Source organism: Nannospalax galili, unplaced genomic scaffold (assembly GCF_000622305.1).
Source record: "Nannospalax galili isolate Female #2095 unplaced genomic scaffold, S.galili_v1.0 scaffold43, whole genome shotgun sequence".
Classification (NCBI taxonomy): Eukaryota; Metazoa; Chordata; class Mammalia; order Rodentia; family Spalacidae; genus Nannospalax; species Nannospalax galili.
Genome location: NW_008353342.1, coordinates 1,424,431 through 1,439,314, shown reverse-complemented (window position 1 = coordinate 1,439,314; position 14,884 = coordinate 1,424,431).

The window sequence follows — 14,884 nt, the reverse complement described above, 5'->3', positions numbered from 1 at the left end:
CAATATTTTGTCAAAAGAAAAAAGAAAAGCTGCAACTTTAGAAAACAAAATGATATTCTTTTTTAGCTAATACTATTGCAGCCCTCAAATTAAATTCCTTAGTTTGCATATTTTTCTAATTTTTTTCTTCAATGAGAATGTTTTCCTTTTATAATTAGAAGAATTATTTCAGGCTGGTATTGAAAGCATTTCGAACACCAAGTACAGAGCCATAATGCTACAGTGCTACCTGAAGGCTTTATAAGTAATTATTTTTCTATTCTGACAACCTTTCAGAATCTGGTATTTTTTCTTTTTTAAAAAGATTTTTTATTTATTATTTTTATTTTCTATTTGTATGAATGTTTTGCCTGCAGGCATTTAGGTGCACCATGTGTATGTGTGTGTAATGCCCCACATGAGCCAGAAGAGGGTGTTGAGTCTTTGGAACTAGAGTTATGGATGGTTACCATTATGTGGGTGCTGAGACTCGAACCTGGGTCCTCAGGAAGAATAACAAGTGTTCTTGACTGCTGAGCCATCTCTCCAGCTCCCTAAAATTTTTTCCTGTAATAAAAGTAGGTAAATATTAATTTTTAAAGCTGCATAAATCTTACATTTCTTTTCAAATGATAATATATTTATTGTCCTTATATGTCCCAGGTATATTGTAAGTAGAAACAGCCTTTTGCATTCACAAACTTGGTAGCTAAGAATCTAGCCCAAGTGTGGAGCAAAAGTATTTGGAAACAATTTTATCGGAAGCAAATTTGTAGACATTTTGTCACCTTTTCCTTAACAAAGAGGAAGAACTATTTACATGTTATTAGACACTATGAGTAAATAAGATGTTATTTGAAGTATATGGGATGACGTGCAGAATTTGTAAGCAGATATTGCTACATTTTACATAAGGGACTCAAGCATCTGAAAATCCAAGTAGTGGGAAGGTTTCCTGGAGTCAGTCCCAATAGAGTGTGAGGGACAGCTATATTGCTATATGCAAACTGTAAGAGTCTCTTTCCTCAGCAGCTCAGTGCAACAGAAGAGATCACAGAGTAAAACGTATCTGTGTAGTGACTGCTAAACAGGCGATATTGCAGAATCACAGGCATTTAGCACTTACCCAAGCCAGGGGAGGCTGTAAAACTATCATATTTGAGCTTAGACTTGAAAATCAATAAGCAAGGCAGAAGTAGAGGAAACGCACCAGGAGATCATGAGGGCTGGAGAAAAAGCGATATATTCAGGTTCACACAGAACATCAGGGGTTGAGTGGATGTGGGTGAAGCTGATCAAGCAGATCTGAGGCTGGGTGGTAAGTGAACATTAAGGGTGTAAACTACTAGCTTATTAGCATCCAGAAAACCCAAAGAAAAGGTTGCGGTCAATGCTCTCAAACTTTCCTAGATCAAAGAATAGCAGACTTAAATAGAAGTAGTGGTGAATGGAATAGTTAGGGACATAATACCAGTAGGTTACAATGTAAGTAAGGAAGGTAAGGGTGGAATGAAGTGATTGTGTTTGATATATTATCCCAAGCTCCCCTATGCTGAAAGAGTGTTTTTACATATTGCTGTGTAACTTTTTTTCCTGGATAGATGTGAACATCATCTATTCGTTTCAGATAGGAAACCTTCAATACAATGAAACAGCTGTACCAAAGTTTAGCTAAATCAGCCTGTGACTCTATTGAGGTTACTTATGAGAACATGCGTGAGGTCAACACAAATGCAACCCTGAAATGGGTGATGGCTAAAGTCTAGGGCTCTCTACAAGTCTGCAGACAGCTTGGATGAGGGAGCCTCTACAAACTTCTGAATCTTGTTTTAGGAGCCTCCTTAGACTGGTGAGTCATGCTTACTTCCTGAGCCTTAAAAATTTACTTTCTAAGTCTTACTGAACTCTGAACTTCCCTCTTTGCTCCAACAAGGATATTTTCCTGTTTGATGGAAATTCCATTTGTAGGGACTTGTAAGAGGTAAGAAATGATGATGCTTCTTGAAAGATAGATGGTAGGAATTAATGTCAGTGGCTGAATGTTGAAGAGGCACACCTTTCTCCAGTCAGCCCAGAACGGTCAGTTCTACAGGGTACCACAGGGTTTGGCAGCAGATACTGGATTTTAGCTCTTACTTCTCTCCACTGTCGTCACCCTTTGAGTTCTACAGGGTACCACAGGGTTTGGCAGCAGATACTGGATTTTAGCTCTTCTCTCCACTGTCGTCACCCTTTTCAGAGTGAGGAGAACGCACAACCAGGGAACACCCTGACTCAGTTCGCATCAGAGTAGGTCCTGTGAGGTGAAGAAAATAATGTAATGTAAATTAAAAAATATCTTACCTCTGCTTATTTGAATTGAGGCAAATTAACATTATGTGGTATCTATAACTAACATGTATGGTTCAGAACAGAGAGGGTTTTATGCATTGTTTTATTACCAGCATGTTGTTCTTTTTTCCAGGAGTTTGAGAAAATGTTAACAATATTTTATTAGAAGTTTTCCTATTAAACATATGAGTGCTTTGCTGTATTATTTCCATTAAATCTGGAGTCAATATTGCTTCTATAGAAAGGGGTCTCAGGGCTGGAGAGATGGCTCAGCAGTTAAGAACACTGGTTGTTCTTGCACAAGACCCGGCACCCACTTGGCAGCTAACAATTTTCCATAACTCCAGTCCCAGGGGATCTGACTGCCTCTTCTGACCTCCATGGGCATTGCATGACACGGGAGCACTTACCTACATGCAGGCAACATATGCATACACATAAAAAATAGATTAATTAATAAAATTTTAAAAAGCTTAAAAAAAGAAAGGGGTCTCCGTTTTCATAATTGAGATTATTGGGAAAACTCAACTGTGAAGAACATAAATGCAATTTTGGGGTTTTAAAAGTACTTGTTTCTTAGCCTGTGGTATGGCTGTAATACCAGCTGCTAAGGAGATAGCAGGAAGACCCAGGGGCTGGGGCTCTAACATGGGTTCAAGGCTAACTGGGTAAGGTAATGAGGGCCTGTTCCCCCAGTTCAAAAAAGTAAAGCCTTAGCCCTATGGCTAGGGTTATATAGCTCATGTTTAGCATGTGTGGGACTTTAGTTTCAATACACAGTACTGAAAAAAACAAAATAAAACAATAGATTCACTTCGTAGTACAAACGTAGAATAATAAAATAGTTATTTTACAATAATTTTCATTATCTTTTCATGTTATTCACAGGTTTTTAGGATCTTTAGGACCAATAGAATAACTCTATGACGAGGTATAAATTAACTGATACAAATAGAAGTATCTAATTGAACTCATTAAACTGGAAACTCATAACATTTTAAACATAAACATGTTTGAAAAGACTTATAAATGCTACTAGTGAAATTTGCAGCATTGATCCTGTGATTAGGAAGAGGCTGGAGAATTCAGGGAGTATCATTATACATAGCATACTGGCAGTTAGATTTAGTAATCAATATACTATCTGACAGCTGAGATTACTTTACACTAATGCTGACTGTACATCAATGAGATTTGATGGAAATAGTAGCCTAATCCTAAATTTAAAGCTGAACTCAGTCGTATGAAGGCTTACACAACAAAATTATAACTCAGTGTTATTTATTGCTATGTAATGTTCCTCATCTCTGTATCCTGGGATTCTAGCACGGGAGTCTTAGTAGGCACTTTGAAAATGTGAAAATGGGCATTAATGGAAATAGGCATAATATCACATAACTGCTGTGTTGACCGCCACAGTACTAGCCACCTTGAGAAACTAAACAGTGAAAAGCCTAGAAAATGATTTGCCTTCTTAGATCAAGCAGAACTGAAGAGGGTCAAGAAGACCTTAGATGGAAAACAAATAGAAAAGTAAAAAGCAATAATGCCATTAGGACTCAGATCACTAAAAGTATGTTGCAAATGAACATTAATAGGTATTTCCAAACTTTCTCACCAAACCAATATGATCCATACTACCACCCAAATGCCTGCCTTACTAACACCATGTATGTGTACAAGCCAGGCATGTTGGTGGAAGCTTGTAACCCCAGGCAGGAGTACGTAGACAAGGCAAGGCTAGGTTGCAGAGAAAGCCCAAGGCCCAGCTGGCCAACTTAGTGAGGCCCCACCTCAAAGTAAAAATAAAGATGAGGCAGGCACGGTGGTGCATACTTTAATTCTAGCTCTCAGGAACAGAGGCAGATGGGTATCTGTGAGATGGAGGCCAGCCTTGTCTACATATGAGTTCCAGGCTAGTTGGGGCTACAGGGAGCTCTCTCTCTCAAAAAACTAAGAAAAGAAAAAAAAGGACCCCCCCCCACAAACAAAAATAAAACATGGCCTAGGATGTATAACAATAATAGCAGCAGTAGTGAGCTTGAGTAGCGTGCAGTGACTGGGTTCAACATCTAATGGTCTTCACCAAACACAACAAAACAACCACCACCATAAGAATCCCAAGTCTATTCATACATTATGGATAAAATAATATAATCTTAAAATGTAGCTCAAGTTCTCATTTCTTATTTGTAGATGAAATGTAATAGTGTAGTCAGCCTTGTGAATAATGTTAGAAATCCCAAAGCAATACAACTTGTTTTCACGTTTTTCTTATCTCTGCCAAAGTAATAGTGAATAAGGCAATCAGATGCATCTAACATACTGAATACTCCTAAGGAAATATGTTAATTTTGTCTATTTTAAATTGCCTTGATTATTGTAAGTCTTGCTTAAATTATATCATGTTTGGACTGCTTTCTTTTTGACTCTGAGACTAAGCTAATGGAATCTGAAAGTTTGCAGTGGTTGCACATGTCTGGAATTTCTCTCTCTCCTGAAATAATGGGTTTATACATTAAACATTTTGCACATTAATGTTTATAATTGTACAGAATTAGTTTGCTCATCAAATTCCTGTAAATGTATGAGAATAAATATTAGTACCCTCTGTTTGAGAAATACTGTAGAATTTCTCTGTACTATTGACCATCTACTGCCAGTAGAAGACCAGTTAACCTCTACTAGTTGTCCTGAAAATCAGTTAATTTCTGTAGATATTTAAAAATTGAAAATCATTAAAATTAAAGGCAGTATTATGTCAGTTTATTAGCATACATTTTGAAATGCTTAAATAACTTAAATTATTTTTCATAATTAGTTCAGAAATTTTGAATGCTAATTAACAAATAAAGCCCCACACCTTTTCAGATTATAGTACCCTTGTTGCTTACTCTCCAATGATCACAGTTTTGTTTTTGTGCTTGAATTCTTTGAGATTAACACAAACCTGCAGAGTTACTGTGCTGGTCTTTGTCCTTATGATTACCTCCTGCTTGTTTTAATTACATGAACCAGGAGAATCATTCACACCCAGGAAGCTGTTGTGAAGAAAGAAATACATAATACTACAGTTAACACTTTTAAGCTTTTTGAAATATTTTTTTGATACATCGGAATATGTTTTGGGGATTAATTATTGCTGAGATATCTAGTATAAATAGTATAAACAACTCAGTTTACTAATTTTTTGTTTTAGTCAGCTTTTCAGTAATTTATAATAATTACAAGCAAATAAAATATGTTTAATTATTATAGTCAAATATATTTTACACTTTCTTCTATGTGATAAGTCATCTGTCTGATGACTTTTTAATCTGTTGCTTGTGGTAACAATCACTAGATTATGAGTCAATTCCAATGCTCTTTAACAAAGAAAAAGTTTTAGAAATTCAATTCTACTTCCTTACTAAATTATGAAGAACACAATAAAACTAGTGGAATGAATACATTTATCCAAACACTGAACTGCATGCTGTCACATTTTCAGACTATATTCATCAGAATGTTACATTTACACAGTAGATGATATTTACTCACAGAAATGTAACACAGAAATGTAAATTCTCAAATTTTCATCTCTTAGAATATGAATAGATGTATTTCTGGCTTTAGCAGTTAATGATAAGACTGACTTGATAAGATTGTCTTGATAAGATGCAAAGGTGTACTTTGAATGTGTTCTCTTTTGGAGATAAATTAGTATTGTCACAAGCTACAGAGAGGTATGCAAGTTTTACGACATTATTTTTTTTTTCATTTGAAGGTTGTAGTAATTTTGCTGAACAGGACACAACTTGAATGGAAAGAGTAACAGTGAAAAACCAGATCTGGACTTACGAGGAGTCTTAGAATTACAAAATTATAGAATTTTATTTTGTTTAATAACATATTAGATTAAGTTCTTATTTCTACCTTATAAGACACAGTGAGAAACTATGGCTCGCTTTGCAGAAATATTTTTCTAAAGTGCTGAGTTTCCTAGCAGAGCGAGGTATGACTTTATATTAATTTCTTTAACTTATGATTGGGATTTCAGTGGCCTGCATGTAACAGCCCGTTGTCACCAGTGGGTGGACTGAAGAAAAGTTGTTCATGAAGCTGTGATACAGTAGGACGAATGCCCAACCCGGACTTCAAAACTGGCTGAGATTTCAGCACTGCATTTGTTAGCCTCATGTTTGTGCAGGAAGCCTAACCTCATTGAAAATTTGGGCGGAAGATACAATGATTTTTCTGCCTATAATTTCAGTCCATGTCTATAAAACCTAAGTGAAGGAGTCTGTGTGAATCCGTTTGAAACTAAAATTCAGCTTTATCCTCATAGTCATAAAAAATGTACAATTTGTGTTGCTTTTCTTCTGTATCAAGCGCTCTGGTGTTTGCATGTTACTTGTTTCTCAAAGCATCTATATTGAGTACATATTGGTAGGAGTCCTGTGTGACAAATGAGGAAATTGGCATTGTTCAGAATGGTGAGGCCGAGATGCCAACACTCTTTACAAAACTCATGCTTTGAGCATTTGACTTTATTGTTTTGGGTCAAGATAGCCTAGAAATGAAGTGATAATCCTAGTGATCATGGGTTGTTTTATGGCAGTGCAGTTTTTTCAAGTTGTATTAGAAATATTAAGGATGCCGCCTATTCAGAGGAATAGCAGTTATATGAATTCTCCAACTCTTGGTGAATTATTTTCGTTTCATTTTGTATATTAGTTATAAATGATCACCTTTGTCAAAATGGAGAAGTTGTTAAATTTCAGCTCATGTCAAAAGGTTGCTGGCCATCTAAGCTGTTTCCTCTTTGAGGCTATGGTGACTAGAGCAGCACTGAATATGGATGGATAAGCAAATGCCTCTCTAAGAGGGCGGACACACAACCAGCCCTTTGGGCGTAGGCCCTGGAGTGGTGCAGCTGCATCTATTGCTAGCTTGAGGAACTTCCATACTGGCCTCCATAGTGGCTGCACCTTCTTGCATTCCCACCAACGGTGAACAAGTATTCCTGTTCCTGTGCATGCACGCTGCTATTTGTCGTTTCTCTTTAAATCTTAGCCGTTCTGACTGGGCTGAGATCCCAAAGTAGCTTTAATTTTCTTTTCAATGATGGCTAAGAATATTTAACATTTCAAAAAATATTTGCTGGACGTGGTGCTACACGCTTTTAATTCAAGCACTGTAGAGGCAGGCAGATCTCTGTGAGTTCAAGGCCAGCCTGCTCTACGTCGTTCCAGGCCACCTGGGGCTATAGGGGAGACCCTATCTCAAAAAGACAAAAAAAAGAAAAGAAAAAATCTTCAGCCATTTCTAATTTTTATTTTGAGAACATACTTTAGTTCCATATCTCAATTTTTAATTGATAACATTTGATGTCTTGGTTGTTTATTCTCTTCTATCAGATGGAGATTTTTTTTTTTCCTTTCTGTTGAGCTGCCTCTTCACAGGAATAATGACAAAAGCCTTTGAGTTTCGTGAGGTCTCATTTTCAATTGTTGGTCTTGATGCTTGTACTACCAGGATTCAGTTCAGAAATTCTATACTGTGCCCATGAGTTGAAGCCCATTCCCTGCTTTCCCCTCTGTCAAAATCAGGGTATCAGGTCTTACACTTGGTGTTGAATTTTCGCAGGGTGAGAGATAAGAATCTAGTTTTATACTTAAAAAAAAAACGAGAAATCCTTATTTAATGCATATTTTCTATATTTTTCCACAAAATACATTATTGAGACATTTGCAAAATATTAATGAAACCGACAAATTGTATGATAGTACGATAGTACTACAGCAACATTCAATGTTATAATATTTTAAATCATACTCTGGTTTCATGAGAATTTCCTTTTTAAGGAGTTCTCAAGCAAAAGGTGATAGTTTCGTTTCACATGTAGCTATTCCGTTTGACCGACATTTGTTGAAGAGGGTTTTTTTTCTGAAATCAGGTGGCAGCGAGTGTCTGGGCTTATGTAGGGGTCCTCAGTTTTGTTGCATTGATCAACATGTCTGTTTTTATGCAAATACCATGCTGTTTTAAAGCCTTCACTCTGTAGTGGAACTTGAAATCAGGGATGCTGGTATCTCCAGCTGTTCTTTTATTGTTCAGAACTGCTTTAACTATCTTGTAATTTTTGTTTTTCCATGTGAATTTTAAGATTACTTTTACAATTTCTATGAGAAGTTGCATTGGAATTTTGAAGGGGATCGCACAGAATTTGTAGATTGCTTTATCAAATGACTGTATTCACAGAGTCAGTCCTACCACTCCCCACACATGGGAGGTCTTTCCATCTTCTGGATCTTCTTCAATTTCTTTCTCCAGTGTAATTGAAGTTTTCATTATACAAGTCTTTGGTCTTTGAATTACTTGGTTAGATTTATTCCAAGATATTTTCGAAGAGGAAAATGAGAAGTCCCCCCCCTCCAATCAGGAGGAGAATGTTGTCATACACCATGTGATTGTGAGGGTTATTTTGAATGGGATTGATTTGCCTAATTTTTTTTCTTGGTATGTTTGGCCTTAGTACACTGGAACGGTACCTATTTTTCTATGTTACTATCATATCCTGCTACTCACTGACTGTGTTTATCAGCTCTAGAAGCTCTGATGACATCCTTCCTGTCTTTTCTATATAGAACCATATCATCTGTAAATAAAGACATGTTGGCTTCTTTTCCTGCTAGTGTCCCTTTATTCCATTCTCTTCTCATCGCTTTGGCTGAAACTTCTAGCTCTATAGTTAATATACACTGACATCTTTGTTTTGTTCGTAATTTTACTCAGAATGCTTTGAGATTTTTTTTTCATTTAGCATGGTGTTTTCTGGGACCATTTTATCCCTAGGTTCTCAGCGATGTTTATCAAGAAGGGATGTTGGATTTTGTCAAAGGCCTTTTCTGTAGCTAATAAGATGATCAAGTGATTTCTGTCCTTGAGTCTGTAAATATGATGGCTTACATTTATTGGTTTCTATATCTTAAACATCCCTGCATCACCAGATTGAAGCCAACTTGATCCTGGTGGATGATCTTTTGATGGCTCTTGAATTCAGTTTGGAGTATTTTATTGAGATTTTTTTTTCATCATCTGTATTCATCAGGGAGATTGGCCTATACTTTTCGGTTTTGATGGGGTCTTTATCTGGGTTTGGTAGCAGGGTGATACTGGCTTCATAAAAAGAATTTGGAAGTGTTCCTTTATTTTCTGTTTTATGAACTAGACTACATATGCTCCAGTAGATAATAAATACCTTAGCTCATACAAACTGCACTAAGTAGACCCGGTAGGTTTTTTAAAAGTAGTATACTAATTTGGGAGGAAAAAGTGTTAGAGGGATATAGGATGAGTTGGAGGAGAGAGAATGGGAGGTGGGTTTGTTCAAAATACATTATGTCCTGTGTGAAATTCTCAAACAATAAAAATTATTAAAAATTGTTGATATTAAATACGTGGTCCTAACATGATGGTCCTTCATCACAGCATGAAAATCCTTTTATTGGAGACTTAATGAATAAAAATCATGTCATGATTTAGAGAGAGAGAGAGAGAGAGCAAGAGAGAGGAGAGGAATGCATTATTTTATCAGAGGGAAAAAATATGCAATTTTATAGCACAACTGCAATTTTAAGGGGCATGGTTAAGATAGTAAGAATTTAGTGTTTGCTTTCTATAGATTTTAGTAAGATGTAGTTTTAGAATAGTCAACAAAAAAGGGTCTGAAAGACCTTATAGATGAAGTGTCTCTTATTATAAATGAGAAGAATGGAATGTGAGACATTTCCAAAATCAAAGAGAAACATAATTTGGGTATTTTTCAGAGGAGAGAATAAAAAGATTGACCTGGAAAGTTTGGTTTGAGCCAAAGAACACAAACATCCATGCTTCACTCTTCTAAAAGGCCTCCGGTGCTTGGTGCTTTGATATTCAGACTTTCACGTTACCTGTGACCCTTTATGGATTATACTCAGCAAAACCAGATTCTTTTGAGATGTGTCCTATGTGAGAACCTTTCTGAAACTGTCTTCACTCTGGTGTTTGGAAGTACTGCAGATAATTGTTTAATTTGGGATTATGAAACAGCAAAAGGATGAGGGATGAACGGTACTTGGAGGGAGAGGACTAAAGCTTTAGCTGTGCACCTGCCTTTTAAGCAATGGAGGTCTCTGCTTCAGCAACTTGCAATTTTTGGGTGAGGATTAGATGTGTGATATTGTAAGGAGTTTTAATCATTAAGTGCCTTTTCTCTACCTGATTGGGTTATTTTGGTTGTCTTTTAGACAATGCATGTAAAGTGTACAATGTATGAATAGTCCTCTGCACATAATACACACATGTGGTAGAACAATGTAAAATTTTCCCCAATTGTTCATCTCATAGTACCCTTACCGCTTACAATGAATCTCTTTGTGTTTTTGACAGGTTCTCCCTAGTCCCAGCCCTCCTGGAAGTCACTATGTGGACCAGGCTGGCCTCAGTCTTACAGAGATCTGCCTGGCTCTGCCTCCCAGGGCTGGGGTTAAAGATGCACGGCACCATGCCCGAATTGTACAAATAGATCTTTATAAATTGTTACATCAAGAAGGAGATTATTTTGCCACCCTTGGAGACTGTTTTTCTTGTGTACAGGGTTATTTTGAAATGTACCATTTCTGACTTATCTTGAAAGGCCTTGAATGTTCTGTTCTCTTTTGGGTTCCTGCTGCTACTTCTAAAATATTCCTGATCCTTTGTACAGGAAAAATGCGGCACCCCAAGGATGAGAAGAAATCAGATACCAACTTAGCTTCTTGTCAGCCTCCAGATCCATGAGTGAAACCACTTGAGATCTGCTGAGTTGGAGATCAGAGGAACTTCTTAGCTGGCCATAGAGGGTGTTTAGGTTCCTGGGGAGAAAAAAGGGAATGTTTTGTTAATTTCACAAGTATATCCTTGTATAGCTTGTGACATAGCATAGCTAACTAACAGCATGTATGAGCAAATGAGATGGCCATTATTAATACTATTTCTATATATGTTACGAACATTTTGAAAATGATTACTTATGTTTGAGAATTTATTTTGGCTTACCTTATACGGTAATTGTTTTCAAAATTTCAATGCATGTATTGGCAAAACAAAGCAAATGAACAGTACAGGAAGTAGAAGCCAGAGGAATTCATGCTGTATAGAAGCTTTAAGAATGAATGCATGTGGTTTAAGTTGGTGGGTACTTTATCAGTAATTGAATTAACCACTGAAATAGGGAGACAGCCCTCTCCAGTGAAGACACATGTGTTCTGAGATTGCATCGTTCTTTAGTTATCAACCTGAATAATGATGCTTGGAGGAAGAATAACCCTCCTTCACTCCCTCTCGCTTCCTAGGTGAGTGTGAATTTGTGTGCTTTCAAATCTGTTCCCTTGGCAGCCCCGATAAAGACAACTAAAACTTTTAGCATGACCTTGAAAACATTAAATGACATTATATAACAACCATTCTAGAAGTATTTTTCAATTCTCAGGACACAAAGTATTTTTTCATTTCCTTATTATGAACATTTATCCAATTGCAAACACAGTTGGCCACTTGCTCTCCGTTTGAGCAAATCCTTCAACATGAAAAGGATATGGCACTTTGAGCTCACTCTATGCAAATTTGGCATTTAAGCAGTGTTTTCTGAGTGTGGAGCACACTTAAACTGGGATATTTACACAGGAAGATATATACTTGTCCAATTACCTTCTCTATCCTTGTTATTCACGTTGTGGTGCTTTAGATAAGAGCATGTTCCTGCGCCGCAATCTTCTTATTAAATTAGCTTTATTTTCAAGAAGCTCCAGAGCTGAAAAGCACTCCGGATGTTAAATACCATTTAAATATTATATGAAGTGCTTCTCAAGTGTTGCATTTGTAGATAGCGGGAAAGAGGAGAGAGAACAGGCAGGTAGTCGGAACAGAAGGTCAAGGGGCAGCTTCACCGTTTGGAGGGCTGCTTTGAGCCGCATGTGGGCAAGGCCTGTGCCAAATGCTCAGGCTTCACCTTCCAAACCACAGAGACATTCCTCTAACCCTGCAATAAGTGTCCCTCCTTATTCAGAGAATGATGCAGGCTCCTGTGTGCTAAGTCCACACCCGCTCTGGCCCTGACCCTTGCCTTATGTACAGGACCAAGGTGGAGCTGCGCCGGGCAGCAGTGCTGTAGATAATGTCTCAGCATGCAGCCTCATGGGATGGTTGACCAGGGGCATGTTAGGGCGTTGTTCTCTACAGAGTTCTTCATACCGTCCATTTTCGGATTAATCTTTTCACTCAATAGACTATTTTTTTGGCAAATTCATTTCTTGATCTCTTCAAACAAAATCCATTGCCCCTAGGCTGTGACAGGTTATCTGATGATTTTTTTCTTTGGCTTCCTTTGGAAACAGAAAATGGGTTTTTCTGATAGTTTGGTTCCTACTTTATCATTTGCAAATCCACATTTCCGTTCCTTTCACTTCCTTCTTCTTGCTAATGGACACGTTCTCATCCTGTATTTATTGTGTGTCATTTCCTGGCTTCATCCTGCCTTTCCTTGGCCTGCCTGTGGGCGTTATTACCATTTACTCAGGAATGTTTTCTTCTAACTACCCTGAGATAGTGTCACTTTCTATTAGCATAGAAATGAGTGTCTCTGGCTTTACATTTCCCTTTCTTGGGTGACCTCAGCACATTGTTGTCTCTTGTTTAATCTATTTTTTTGAAGAAATAATTCAAAAGAGAAATATGTTACATTCTTTTCCTCAGAATATGAAATGCTATAGATTGATCTTGTCACAGCAAATGAGTAGTTTATTCATTTTTATCAATGACTGATTCAGAAACTGTCAGTGAAAACAGAAAGGAATCAAGGATAGAAATAAAGGTTGAAGAAAGAAAAGGAAACAGAAGGTTGTATTTCCTCACTGCTCTGTTCACCTAACTGGCTTTGTTTTACTTTCTGGTGTTGTCATACATTGATATCATCTTCATGCCTCTCTTTAGAGTGCCAGGTACTGGTAAGTTTATGGTCATTCTCTGGGAAATGCTAGGATTCACATTGTGTAACGTCCATCTTCTAGCACGGCCCCTCCTTCAAATTCTAATTTTCCTTTTTCCTCTTCTTTTTCTAGTAGTTCTTACTTCAGTCCAGATCTGAACCTGATTTTGCTATATAGTTTGTGCCTCCCAGGTGCATCCTACCATACCTGCACATCCTGTAAATTAATTTTGATTTCACATATTGGTAGCATCTAGGAATACAGAGGTGTCTCAAGACACCGTTATATTTCACATTCCAAAGAGCACATCGCGTGAGAAAATATTGGAAATTCATAACTTCAAAATTAAGCACATAAAAACATTTGATTTCCTGGTCTTATGAAAACTCCTTCCCTTGGGGGATATAAACAACATCCACCCCTTCTCCCAAGGTTTCAGCAACAAACTGAGGTACATTTCCTTCAAAGTTCACCCTGTGGAAATTGGGGTGCAGAGCAGTGTATGAGGAATTGCTTACAGGAGTGGGTGCTTTCCCCCAAGACCACACCAGGAAGTTTTCACCCAGCATGGACAGTAGTTTTCCAAGGCTGCATAAATTGAGCGCTCCTTCATTCGTCTTCCCCAGCCCACTCTAGCTTTCCCAGCTCAGGTGAATTTCCCATCATAGGTTGGGAAGTATGGCTGCGAGCTCAGATGAACTTCCTGTGATGCTCCTCGCACATACTTCTGTGGGGACAGTCAACAATCAACAAGCCCGGTGGTGAAGATCATTCACAAGCAGAAGAAAGTTGAACTTGGGCAGATGGCATCTGTCTGGTTTATAGAACAGACTTGTACAGTACCTGGGGGTATAAAAATGACAGGTTCAGTTTAAGTACCCTAACAGAGGAAATGCTATCAATAGTCAAATGTGCTTAATATTCGATTTCCATTCTGTACCTGTGAGTTCAAGGCCAGTCTGGTCTACAATAGTGAGTTCCAGGCCAGCTGGGGCTACAGGGAGACCCTGTCTCAGAAAAGATCCCCTAAAAAAATCAGATGGTCACAGTAGCTCCATGGGTTCTTCATTTTGGTCCCAAGCCGTAGATGAGCCACTTGGAAGTTTTGTTGAAGATCACACGTTCACTAATAAGTGTCAGATTTGATGTATGAATCCAACCTTTCCAATTCTCACACTTTACATCTTGCTGCCACATGAATCTTGCTTAATTTTTATCACATGAGTAGGTACTTGGCCCCTATGATTACAAAGTATTTCTTTAATAGATGTCGATCCTGCTTTTAAGAAGTAAACTGCTCGGAATCACCACACTAAGGCAGTGATAAAGCAAATAATGTGTTTGACAGTTTTGTAAAATACATACAACATTTTGGAGAAGCTTTTGGTATGGTTGGTTTTATGGCGGTCTGTGTTTGACTCTCTTCCCTCTCTGCTCTTGCTGCTGTGTTCTAGTCGTGTGATGGCAATGTCACCAAAAACTTGCTCCAGTGGCTCTGCTCCCTTGGCTTGTTTTCTTTTAGCTGTTATTTGATAGAAACAGACCAGATATTTCAGATAACTTTGGAGAATCCAAACTCCTTAAAA